This window comes from Pituophis catenifer, unplaced genomic scaffold (assembly GCF_029215685.1).
Source record: "Pituophis catenifer annectens isolate HBS135680 unplaced genomic scaffold, rPitCat1.0.hap2 SCAF_2, whole genome shotgun sequence".
NCBI lineage: Eukaryota > Metazoa > Chordata > Lepidosauria > Squamata > Colubridae > Pituophis > Pituophis catenifer.
The window spans coordinates 297046117-297058374 of record NW_027256882.1 but is presented as its reverse complement, the minus strand read 5'-3'; positions in this window follow the sequence as shown (position 1 = coordinate 297058374).

Below are 12258 nucleotides of genomic sequence, written 5' to 3'. Positions count from 1 at the left end.
GGTGCTCTCCAGGAATCTAGACTTGCCAGCCCCGGGCGGGACGGCCCCTTATAAAGCCCCGCATTGAGCTGGCGCCTCCCCACGCCCCTCGCGGCAGGGAAGGGCAGGATCCCCGCCCGAGGGGACGGACGCTTCTGGGAAATCGCTGGCCCTTAAGACCAGCCCTTCAGCAGCAAGGCCCTTAAGACCAGCCCTTCAGCAGCAAGGGGGGCGGGGGTGGCACTTCTTCTCGGGCCCTCCACCGCAGCTGACCCAACATGGGCATCCTTATTCGGCTGGGTCTCCTCGGTGCTCCTCTCCCGCCATTGGTCCGCCAGCGCTCTAAACCCCGACCCTTCATCCCTGCCGTTTCACGGAGGGATACTTTTCCAGGGCCATTTGGCTGCATGCATCCGGGCAGCCAATCCGCACTCTGAGGGGTGGGCTGCCTCTTGGAGAAGAAGGCGGGGGACCTTGTTTTGATGTTCCCAGCCTGCCCCCCCCCCCGCATAATGACAAGGTTAATAATAAGCCGATCAGGCTTCGCTGCATGGCTGCACCCCCGCCCCGTCTTTTTAACCTCCTCCCACTTCATCCAGGTGCTTCTGGAGAGAAAGAGCGAAAGTGTGTGTGTGGGGGGGAACAGGTTTTTGAGTGAGTGGATGAGAGAGAGCTCCCCTTTTGTAAAATGTCTACAGAGCTTCTCAGCCATCCAGATCGTGGTTGTCCCAAAGGTGCTTTTTTCAAGAGGCAACTGGACTTTCTGGTTTTTCTCTGAAGATGTTTCGCTTCTCATCCAAAAAGCTTCTTCAACTCTGACTGGATGGTGGGGAATGGAAGGATTTATACTCCTTGCAGACAGCTGGTCATTTGCATCCTTTTAGAGAGTCCTTAAGGTCACCTGGAGGTTTATCTGTGTCCTCAGGGTCACCTGAATGGTGCAAATGGAGGAGCCTTCTTGGAACTATTGAAAGGACCATGTTGTAGATTGGAGATAGATGGTGTCGTATCCCTCCCCTTCTGTCAAGGGAGAGCTGTTCAGTTTTGACATAGATGGCCTCTTGGACCCCTCTTTCAAACCAGCAATTCTCTCTGTCCAAACTGTAGACTCAGCTGTCTCCAGAAGAGCGGCCTGTCTCTTTTGAATACAGATGGACTGCTGAATCTTGTCCTGATGGGTTTGTTCTTCTATGTTTTGCCAGCTCCAGAATAATGCCCAGTTCAAACACAGTTGTTTCCACTGCCAAAATAGTCTTTTTGTCCTGTCCCAAACAGAACAATGCAAAGTGCTCACCTAAGAAAAGTTTACCTAAGAAACGGGAGGTGAGAAATGGGAGCTCTTCCCTCCCCATCAATGTGAGCCTTGAGGGTCTCTGCATCCGCTCCTCTTCACTGTGGAATCCACAGCAGCTTCACTTCACAAAGACTTTTTCCTTATCTCACTTGCTCAAAAGATCCCCAGGAATCCGCTCCTTCAGATTCCCTGCCCTCAAAAGGTATAAAGATCTCTTCCTTTCTTGCCAAGCACCTAATGATCCTTGAGTAAAGATTGGCCACTTCTCCTCCTCCTCATTGTTCCATGACCCACCAAGAACACCAGCATGCTGGCTCCCCCTTGTCTCCTTCTTCCCTCTGCTCCCTTGCCATGTTCTCATAGGGCAGAGGTGACCGAGCAGCCAAGCAAGAAGGTGAGGAACGCAGCCACTTCCCTCCTCTCATGTCACCCTCCCTCAGACACCTCTTCCCTCAACATGCCTGGTTCTTGATATCTGAGGATTTCATCCCAAGGCCCCCATCATCTTCTCAGCAATCTGGGAATTGTCAGGGTTTGGGCCTGACAATAAACCTTCTTGTAGATTCAATTAAAATAAACCTTCGTGTAGATTCAATTTAAAAAAACAAACATTGAGCCACAGTGGTGCAGTGGTGAGAATGCAGTACTGCAGGCTACTTCTACTTCTGCCTGAAATTTGGCAGTTCAAATCTCACCAGGCTCAAGGTTGACTCAGCCTTCCATCCTTCTGAGGTGGGCAAAATGAGGACCCAAATTGTTGGGGGCAATATGCTGACTCTGTAAACTGCTTAGAGAGGCTGTAAAGCACTGTAAAGCAGTATATAAGTCTAAGTGCTATTGCTGTTGTTATTTTCCAGATCATTCTCTTGATTTATCATTTGTATTTTCTTTTTAGTTTTTAAAATTTCAGCCAGGTTGTTTTGAATAGTGCCTTGAATCACTTGACAGTGAGATGGGTAGCATATAAATTTAATAAATAAACAAAATATCCAGTAAGACATCCTTTTCTGAATGGCCTGTCATTTGTAGCTTCACCTTTTCTATTTCCTCTGTCTGGCCATTACTTCTTCCACTCTGAATTGTATGCCACTGTGGAAGAAGAAACAGCTATACAATTGCCAGATTTGGATGTGCTTATCAAAAGACAGGAAGATGGAAGCCTAGAAGCCACAGTTTATTGCAAGGCTACCAACACTCCACGTATTCTGAGCTTCAACAGTAACCATCACCATCACATAAAAAGTTGCATCAGAACATTATACGGCAGGGTGACAACACACTGCAGTAGCCTGCAAGCAAAACAGCTGGAGAGCAGGTACCCACGTGAATAATTCAGGCACAATTGGTGCCCACAAGCATTTATCACAAGATGTCTACACAATATGCTGGGGAGAGGAAAGGAGAAAGAAGGTCAAAACAACTATATGGTGCACCCTGCCATACATTTCAGAAGCAGTACAACTTAGCTTCCAAAAGTGCAGGGTCCCCAATGGTCCACGGGCTGTTGGGAAGCGGGCTGTGCAAGCGACAAGCAAGTGTGCGAAGCTTCATCTGTGCATGTGTGGGTTGCGCACACGAAGCCACCACCCTGCCACCGCTGCTGCCACTGATCCGTGGAAGACAATTTTTTTAAAACTGGTCCCTGGAGCTAGAAAGGTTGGGGACTGCTGTGCAAGTGGGCATTGCTTACCACCCAGGGGCTAACCATACAAGGACAAATCGTGCACTACAAAGATCGTTTGGAGATGGAAGAAACTGTGAATGTAATTTACCAGATTCCCTGCATGTGTTGCCCCTCTGACTATGTAGGGCAGATGGGGAGGAAGCCAACTACTAGATGGCAAGAACATGAGCGAGCGGTCAGAGAAAGAGACCCACACTCATTGGTAGCCTCACATTGCAATGAACAAGGACAGGCATTCAATTTCAATTGCAGCTGCTACAATTGTTGGCCAAGTAGGGACAAAAATAGCCAGAGAAATTTTTGAAGTTTGGGAAATGGGCCCCTTGTCAGTGAGTAGGAGTGCTGATTTACAACCAGCCTACCACTGAGGAGGCACAAGGAAAACAATTAACAATTTAACAGCCAGCCATCAACACCCAAATTAACAACTAAAAACTATACACAACCAGCAACCATATAAATACAATGCATAGAACAGCCCAGTACACATATTCTGGAGAGAGAGAATTTCCCTGAGGATGAGCTCCAGCACAAACCTGAAAGCTTGGAAGAATAAATTTTTGGTCCCAGTGACCGACTCAGTTTGGATCCTGAAACATTATTCTGGGATACCTATATTTGCCTTCATTCACTATAAAATGTGTTGCTCCATATCTGTCAAGAGCCATGGTGGCACAGTGGTTAGAATGCAGTATTGCTGGCTAACTCTGCTGACTGCCAGCAGTTCAATTCTGCCTGCAGTTTGATCCTGACCAGCTCAAGGTTGACTTCCATCTTTCTGAGTCAGTAAAATGAGGACCCCGATTGTTGGGGGCAAGATGCTGACTGTGTAAACCGCTTAGAGAGGGCTGTAAAGCACCATGAAGCGGTATATAAGTCTAAGTGTATTGCTATTGCTATTCCTTCAACTACATCTTTTAGACACAGCCTATTCATAAAAGAAGCCACCAATGGAAGAGACTATTTATATTTGGCTTGATCTAGGATGTTCACAGTTTCCCAGATCATGTATTCAACATCTTCCCACACAATGGATACCCACGCAACTTTACCAGAAAGTCCCTGTCCACTGAACCCAATTTAGCACAACCAGCACAAGTCGTAAAAAGGGCGATACAGCCATACGTCAAAAACATCTCAGAAATCACCAACAGACCATCACAACCTCTCATGGAATCAGCGTAGCACACAAACCAATAAATGCCCTTCAAATCATCCAAAGTAAACCAAAAGACCCAGCAGCCCCAGAAGAAAAAACGGGAGTCATCTGCAACATAAAGTGAAAGGACTACAAAGGCCATTATCTAGGACAAGCAGACAGAAGACTGGCAGAGCACATCCACGAACACCAACCAGCATCAGAAGACATGATGGAAACTCCATAATTTCACAACACATGGACAGACTTAAACATTGTTTCAACTAGGAAACTGTGAGCATCCTAGACCAAGCCAAGTCCAAGAACATTAGAGAATCCCTGGAAGTCTGGCACTCTGACAAATTGGCCACCAATAGGCACATAGAACATAGAATAACAGGATTGGAAGGGACCTTGGAGGTCTTCTAGTCCAGCCCCCTTGCTCAAGCAGGAAACCCTATACCATTTCAGACAAGTGGCTGTCTAGTCTCTTCTTGAAAACCTCCAGTGATGGTGCACCCACAACCTCTGGAAGAGAACTGTTCGACTGGTTAGTTGTTCTCACTGCCAGGAAATTTCTCCTTATTTCCAGGCTGCTTCTCTCTTTGATACATTTCCACATATTACTTCTTGTCCTGCCTTCAGATGCTTTGGAAAATAAGTTGACCCTCTCTTCTCTGTGACAGCCCCTCAAGTACTGCAATATCACAGTCCTTCTCTTTGTTAGACTAGACATATCTGGCTCCCTCAATCATTCATCATATGGTACATACAGATAAACAGCATCTACATACCATTCAGAAAACACAATCAAAAAGCCACAAAAGGAAAAAAAAAAGAGACCCAAATACCTCCCTACCAGCAATCAACACCCAGATGAGCAGAGAGTTGCATTAAGATTAACATTAGGCCAGCAGTCAAGATATAAACAATACACCAATCAAGGAACTACCAACTCAGACAAACAATCAAGCAGAAAGCAAGCAGCCTAATCAAGGAACCACCAAGAATCCTCCCACCAACGCAGGGCAAATCCCCAGCATATAAACAGAGAGCAAAGCTTCTTCCTTTCCAGCACTGATGATGCTTCCTAGTTTGGGTAATGAAATGTCTGCAAGAAATCAAACAAGCTCAAAGAGGACCAGTGACCCCACAAACAGACGTCCTTACTGACACTGTTGATAATTGTAGTAGTTACCAACTTCTGGCTCCATTTTTTCAAAAATTTGAAGAATATTTCAAATATTTTCAAATATTGTTATAACATTTTGTATCATCCTGTATATCCTGATCAGGATATCAGATTTGTATTTTTTCCCCTTCTGCTAAGAATCCTTAGTCCCCTCTAGCGTCCGGTTTCCAAAATCATCACTTACAACAAAAGCAATTGCCAGGATAACCAACATAAGTCTATTTCCCAATGAGAATTGTTTACTTTTTGTAACAAATTCCAAAATTTAGTAGTAGTAATAGTCAATATTCCAAATTTATCTGGATTCTTAATCCATTTATAACTTAAATGAAAATCTTAGATTTTTACTGTTTATTTCAAATTCTTTTACTTCTTGGGCTTGTAATTGTTCTTTTGTTCAGAATTGAAGATAAACTCACTGGATGAAGAATCTTCAAATCTCTCATTCCAGCATTCATGTGTTTTTTCTGCCACTGTGCTATTCTCACCACTGAACTGCATCTTGTGGGATGGAGCCCAATGCCCAAGTTTGCCAAGATCTTTCTGGATCATGAGCCTATGTTCCAAAGTGTTGGAACCCAAACTTGGTGTCAACAGCAAATTTGATGAGCTTCCCTTCAATCCCTTCATCTACTGTAAATCAGAATTTCCCAATGTTTCTGGCTTTGAGGATTGGTGGGGGGGAGGGGAAGTAACTGGTGAGCAGTGTGCATGTGCACACAACTTCATTTGTGCGAGCGGCATGCACGCACACCTGCCACTCATGCAAATGGAGTGCACACGCATGTGCTTGCCTGCTGGTCACACAAGTGAGGATGCGCACACACGCTTGCCAGCCAGGGCCTGGTTGCAATGCAATCCCCTCATGGCCCACAGGCTGGAGACCCCTGATCTAAGTCATTGATGAAGATGCTAAAGAGCACTGGGCCAATTGAAGAGCCCCACTCCAGGTAGATGCAGTTCCATTCAGGGCCACAGGCTGAGTGCAGCTGGTCAGTCAATTGCAGAGTCATCTGGTGGTTGCACTCTCTGTCCCGCCTTGTTCTATTTTACCAAGAAGTTGGTAAGAGAAGTTCCCCAAGGATGGGCTCCAGGAAGCTCGGAAGACCAAACCTCTGGTCCCGGTAACTGAGCTAGATTGGCTCTCAGGCTGTGCTCTACTTCATCAAAAATCTAAATATACTCTACTAACAGCATTTTCTTGGTCCACTAATTTACTCACAATAAGATTGATACTGGAGATGGAAGCTTCCCTCCTCAGACTGGGAAGACTGTGGTGATAAAATAGGACAGTTTCCTTGCCAACAACACAAAATCCGTGTTTCTCTGCTGTCCATCAAGGCAGTGTGATTGACGGAATCATGGGCTGGCATTAGGTCACCGTTTATGCTAAAACATCAGATGGGTTGCGGTCAATGGGATGCGGGAAGAATGTGGCTGAGGTCCACACGGCCAGCAGTGGTGAATACGAAGTGAAAGTCCGCCAAGGAAAGTCTCCAGCTGCCTGAACCCCTTCAGGGAAACCCTTGCTGAGGGAGACTCCCCCCTTCTGGAGATGGGGTTTTAAACTGCCTAAGGTCCCCACGGCCATTCCCCAGGCCTGCTGCGCCCCCGCTGTGGCCGCTTCCCTGCCAGGGCCCTCCGGAGGCCGGAAGGCAACCTCCACGCTCCTGAGCCGGCCCGCTCCTTCTTCCGAGGCTCCGCCGCTCCGGGCGCCAAGGGCTCGGCGCTGATCAAATCGCGGCTCTCCGGGCCTGCATCTTGCGCCGCCGCCGCCTCCACGCCGGGCAAGCGCACAGCCGGTCGGCGCGGCGGCCCCCAGGCCGTGGCGGGGGCGGAGCCTTCCTGCTCCGTGGGTGAGTGAGCGACGGCTGTGCCGGCCAATGGGCACCCGCGGCCTCCCCGGACAGCCTCTCGCGCCGGGCCAATCGGGAAGGCGCGGCACCCGGGCGGCAGCTGGCCCCGACGACGTCATGGCTGCGGCCACTTCTGCGGGAGCCCGAGCGCGGCGGCCCGTCCCGGAGCGGACGTCTCGGTATGGGCGGCGCGGCGCTCGGGCAGCTCCAGCTGCTGCTGCTGCAGCTGCTCGCCGGGCTCAGCCTGCGCCCGCCGGCCGGTGAGTGCGCGGGGGGCGGGCGGGCGGGGGGAGCGGGCCCGACGGGAGCTGTCCGGGGCGCCTGGTGCTGAAGGAGCCGCCCGGAGCCCTTCGCCAGGAGCTCGGAGCTCTCCCTCGCCGCGGTGCTGAACGCAAGCCGCGCCGGCGCGGAGAGGCTGGGAGAGCATCTTCCGCCCAGCTTCGCCGGAGATCCCGCGCCTTTCTGGAACGGGCTGGCCATCTTGCCTCCCAGCGGCCCTGCGCCTGCAGGCGGAGTTTCCTTCCAGCCCTATGGCGGTCCGGCCAAAGACCCTGCGGTGCTCACAGGGAAAGGGCGGGAAGCAGCTGGGGAAGGGCAGCGGAGTGGGTGTTGAGAGTGGGAACCGCTCCTCTGAGCCCAAAGAGCCGTGGAGCAGGCCCTTAAAGGAGGACAAGGAGGCCCCGTGCCTTTCCACCCAGGGTGCCTGAATACAGTCCCTGGTCCTCAGGCAGGGTCTGGTACCCCAGGGGGCACCATTCCCCTTTGGCCCTGCCCTCCTTGTCTTCAGCTTCAGAGGCCAGGAGTCTTACTTTTTCCTATCCTCCACAGAGAGAGGGGGAGAGGGAGAGAGAGGTACCTGCCTGTCTGCCAACCAATGGCAAGGGCCGCCTTTCTGTGGAACCACTGCCTGCCAGCTCTCAGGACTTTTAATGACCTGGTGGTTGATGGCTTTCATAAGGGAGCTCATTTTCAGGTGAAGGAATATTCTCTGATCTTCTTTGAACTTGCAAATATTGTTTCATGGCAGGGCTGCTCACATTTCTTGCCATGTGCCCTTGGCTACAGCACCCTTCCAAACACACCTTCCAAAGGATGTGACTGATGGGTCTGCAGGCCATGGAGGTTCTTCAGGAAAAGCCCCCTTCTTCAGGAGGAAGCCCCACCTCCATCTTTCTTATGACCCTAGATAGTTTTTGGTGCTGTTTTGGTGGTTTAGGAAACTTGCAGGCTTTGGGGATTGTCCTAATTTATGCATCAGCTTTTTGTTCTCTCTGAGGATATTGAATGCACAAGCTCCCCACCAGAGCACGTTTTACTTGTGTTTGTCTAACTGAAGCTCTCTGACTTGTTTCCTGGAAAAGACATGGGGGATGGGAGCATTTCAAACTCCACATTTAAAGTTCCTAGACTGCTCAAACTGAAAGGCAACCCTGAGGCCAAATCAAGATGTCATGGATCTGATGTCATGGATTGGGCCCTGATTTGCCCCCCCCTTTCCCTTCTCAGCTTCTATGCAGCCATTACAGACATGCATCTCTGAAGGACTCAGCCTGCTAGTAGCCAGCATGGGTTTCTTAAAAATGGATCATGCCAGACAAATCTTATATCCTTTTTTGACTGACTAAATTAATGGACCAGCAAAATACTGTGGCAAAGTATATTTGGGCTCCAGTAACGCATTTGATAAAATAGACCATCGCCTACTTCTTGGCAAGATAGAACAATGTGGGATAGACAGCATCATCACCAGATGGATTTGTAATTGGCTGACCAACTGGTTAACCAACTGGCTGACTGCATCTAGATGGAGGGGAGTATGGAGTGGGGTAACCTAAGGCTCTGTCTCAGGCCCAGGACTCTTCCACATCTTAACAAGTGATCTAGATAAGGAGATTGAAGCTCAGCAAATTTTGCAGTTGACACCAAGCCAGGGGAAATTGCTAACACTTTCGATGACAGAGTCAAAATCCAGAAGGAGCGTTGGATCCTATCCAACAAGACACAGTTCAATGGTGAGAAAAGACTTAGGCAGAAAAATGAAATGCATAAGTATAGAAGGTACCTGGGTCAGCAGTAGTAACTGAGAGGGATATAGGTGTCCCGGTGGACCACCACTTCAGTATGATCCAGCCATGTGCTGCAGCTGCCAAAAAAGCCAATGCAGTCCTGGGATGCATCAATAGAAGGATAGCATCAAGAACATGAGAAATTATAGTACCACTCTATACTGCACTGGTGAGGCCACACTTGGAGGACTCCATACAGTTCTGGTCACCATGATACAAAAAAGGATGTCGAGACCCTAAAAAGTGTGCAGAGAAGAGCAACAAAGATGATAAAGGGTCTAGAGCCATGATGGCAAACCTATGGCACACATGCCATAAGTGGCACATGGAGCCATATCGGTGGGCATGCAAGAGTTACCCTAGCTCAGCTGATTTTTGGGGCTTCTGGGCCCACTGGAAGTTGGGAAACAGGCTATTTCCGGCCTCCAGAGGGCCTCCAGGGGGGTGGGGAAGGCCATTTTCGCCCTCCCCAGGCTCCTAGAAAGGTTCTGGAGCCTGGAGAGAGTGAAGAACAGGCCTTCCAGTCCCACCGGAAGTCAGCAAATGGGAGGTTTCCGGTCTCCGGAGGGCCTCTGGGGGGATGGGGAAGGCTATTTTCACCCTCCCCAGGCTCCAAGAAAGCCGCTGGAGTCTGGGGAAGGCGAAAAATGGGCCCACCATGTGCCATGATAGCAAAAAGGTTAGCCATCACTGATCTAGACAGTAGATCATACGATGAATGGTTGAGGGAGCTAGGTATGTCTAGCTTATCAAAGAGAAGGACTAGTGGTGACGTGATCGCCATCTTCTGGTACTTGAGGGTCTGTCACAAAGGAGAAGGGAATGACTTATTCTCCAGAGCACCAGAGGGCAGGATAAGAAGTAATGGGTAGAAGCTTGTTAAAGAGAGATCCAACTTAGTAGTAAGGAGAAATATGGAATAGTTTGCCTCCCAGAGTTGTGGCTTTTCCATCGCTGGAAGTTTTCAGAAATAGACTGGACAACCTTTTGACTGGGATAGTATAGGGCCTCCTGCCTTGAGCAGAGGGTTGGACTAAATTAGAAGACCTCTGAGGCCCCTTCCTGCCTAGGATTCTATGTTCTGTGCTTCCCTTCCAGCCTATGTGCAGGATATTCCATTATTCTGTGCTTCTTCTAGAGCACCTAAGAAAGGAGGAGCACCTTGAGAAGTGATGTCGGTGGCGTAACTGTTCCATGCCTTGGTTGATGGCTGGGAATGGAAGGGGGAGCCCTCTAGTACCCCAGCACCTCCTTGCCTGTGCTTCTCCCCACTCCGCATCAGGCATGGACAGACTTCCCATGTCCCAAATGTTCTTGAGGCTAAAACTGATGACAGCACCAGCCAGGCCTGAATGACCCTTCAGAATTCAGGGCACATTGCAACACTGAACTTAAAATTCATGCCTGGTTGCTCTGTGTGTGTCTCTCATTTCTTCCTTTCAGGTTAAAATGGCACTGGGGAGTTTGTGGTTCAGCATCTCGTGGGAATCCAGCCACTGCCTGGTGTGAGCCAGGCCCTCCGATTACGTCAGAATCCTTCTCTTTGCAAAGCCCACGGATGTTGTATGACTATCAGAATGGGATTTTGTTAGCCTGGTTTTAGCTATTCATATATATGACACTCAAGCTAGCCAGCCAGCTAGTTCTGTCTATATTATTTGAGTGCTGTCTCTTTTTCAGATTGACCCGTGAGCTGGACAGGTGTAAATAAATCAAATGCTGCTCCAGGCAGCAACAGTAGAAACAGAGAGGCCCAGTTCTTCTGGCTGCTTTGGGCTTCCCGTGAAGCCTGTTTTTGCCTGTAGGGGCTTCCACCTACAGTAGCTGAGCCTTGTTGTGGGTGTGAGTCTAAGCCAGGCTTATGAAGCCGAAAGCCAAAGGCGATCTGAGGACAGGCTGCCTTTCATTCCCGTTGGCTGAGTGTAAATGAGCCACAGATCTTCCTAGCTGAGAGTTGAACTCTGGGCTCCTGCCACTCTGTGCTTGGCTGTTTGCTTGCAGGTATTTCATGAGCTGGCAAGGTCACATTATCAGTGCTCTGTGCCCTGATGATGTTTCCAAATCGGGTTGTGAAATATTTGCAAGCAAGCAAGTGTGCAGACACACACCAAGGACTCCAGGGTTAATGATCCCTTCAGCTTCCCCAGGACATCTGAACCCTCTAACCTGGTGGGAACCTGTGAGGGGGTTTTCTCTGCAGATGCAGCCCACCCTTCTTTATAGCCCACTCACTTATCTGAAACAGAGAACTCTTCAGTCCATGAAAGACTCCAACCACCGAGAAGGAGGAGGCCTAATGGAGCTTCCCCCTGGGACGATTGGTAAGAGCACCTTGGAGGCGAATGTCCACAGCTAGAGTCCTGGGAGGAGGCCTGAAGGGGGATTCCCTGAATAAGCTGGGCATGTTTGACCTTGAAAAAGGACAAGGGGGGAATAAAATAACCATTTCACTATTACATTTATACACTGTTTACATTTATTATAGCCATCCTCTCCAACAGACTCTGACTGGCTTGCAATAGTAAGCTAAACCATAAACAACTCCCCACCCCAGACCAAATCCAGTCATAAAAACACAGCTGAAAAGCCACCACCAGCCCCACAGACGAACTCACCCCAGAGTCCCATACAGAAGATGGCCCCTGCCTGCTCTCTCTGACTCCAGAAAGCAATGGATCCCGGTTACAGGGAAGCAGCTTTCAGACCGAATTCCAGGGGTATCAATCAGATACCACAATCCTGGTTGTGGCTTTCACCCAGGCACAAAAGGGAACTGAGTCCTATGGGGAAGAAACGCACGGAGAAGGCAGAACACTCTTCTCTGCGGAGCAGGGCTCCTCTGTCTACTCCAGGAAGTGAGGTCCCAAGTGGGGAAAGGGAAACCTGAGGCAACAGGCTGGGCTTCCCGGATGGAGAATCTCACAGATGGACAAAGGTAGCCTCTCTAGCACACTGATTTGCCCAGTGATGCTCTCTACACAGATTTCTTCCAGTTTGCCATGAGACAGGGTGTGCATGTACATGCGCTCACACACACATCTCCAGTAGG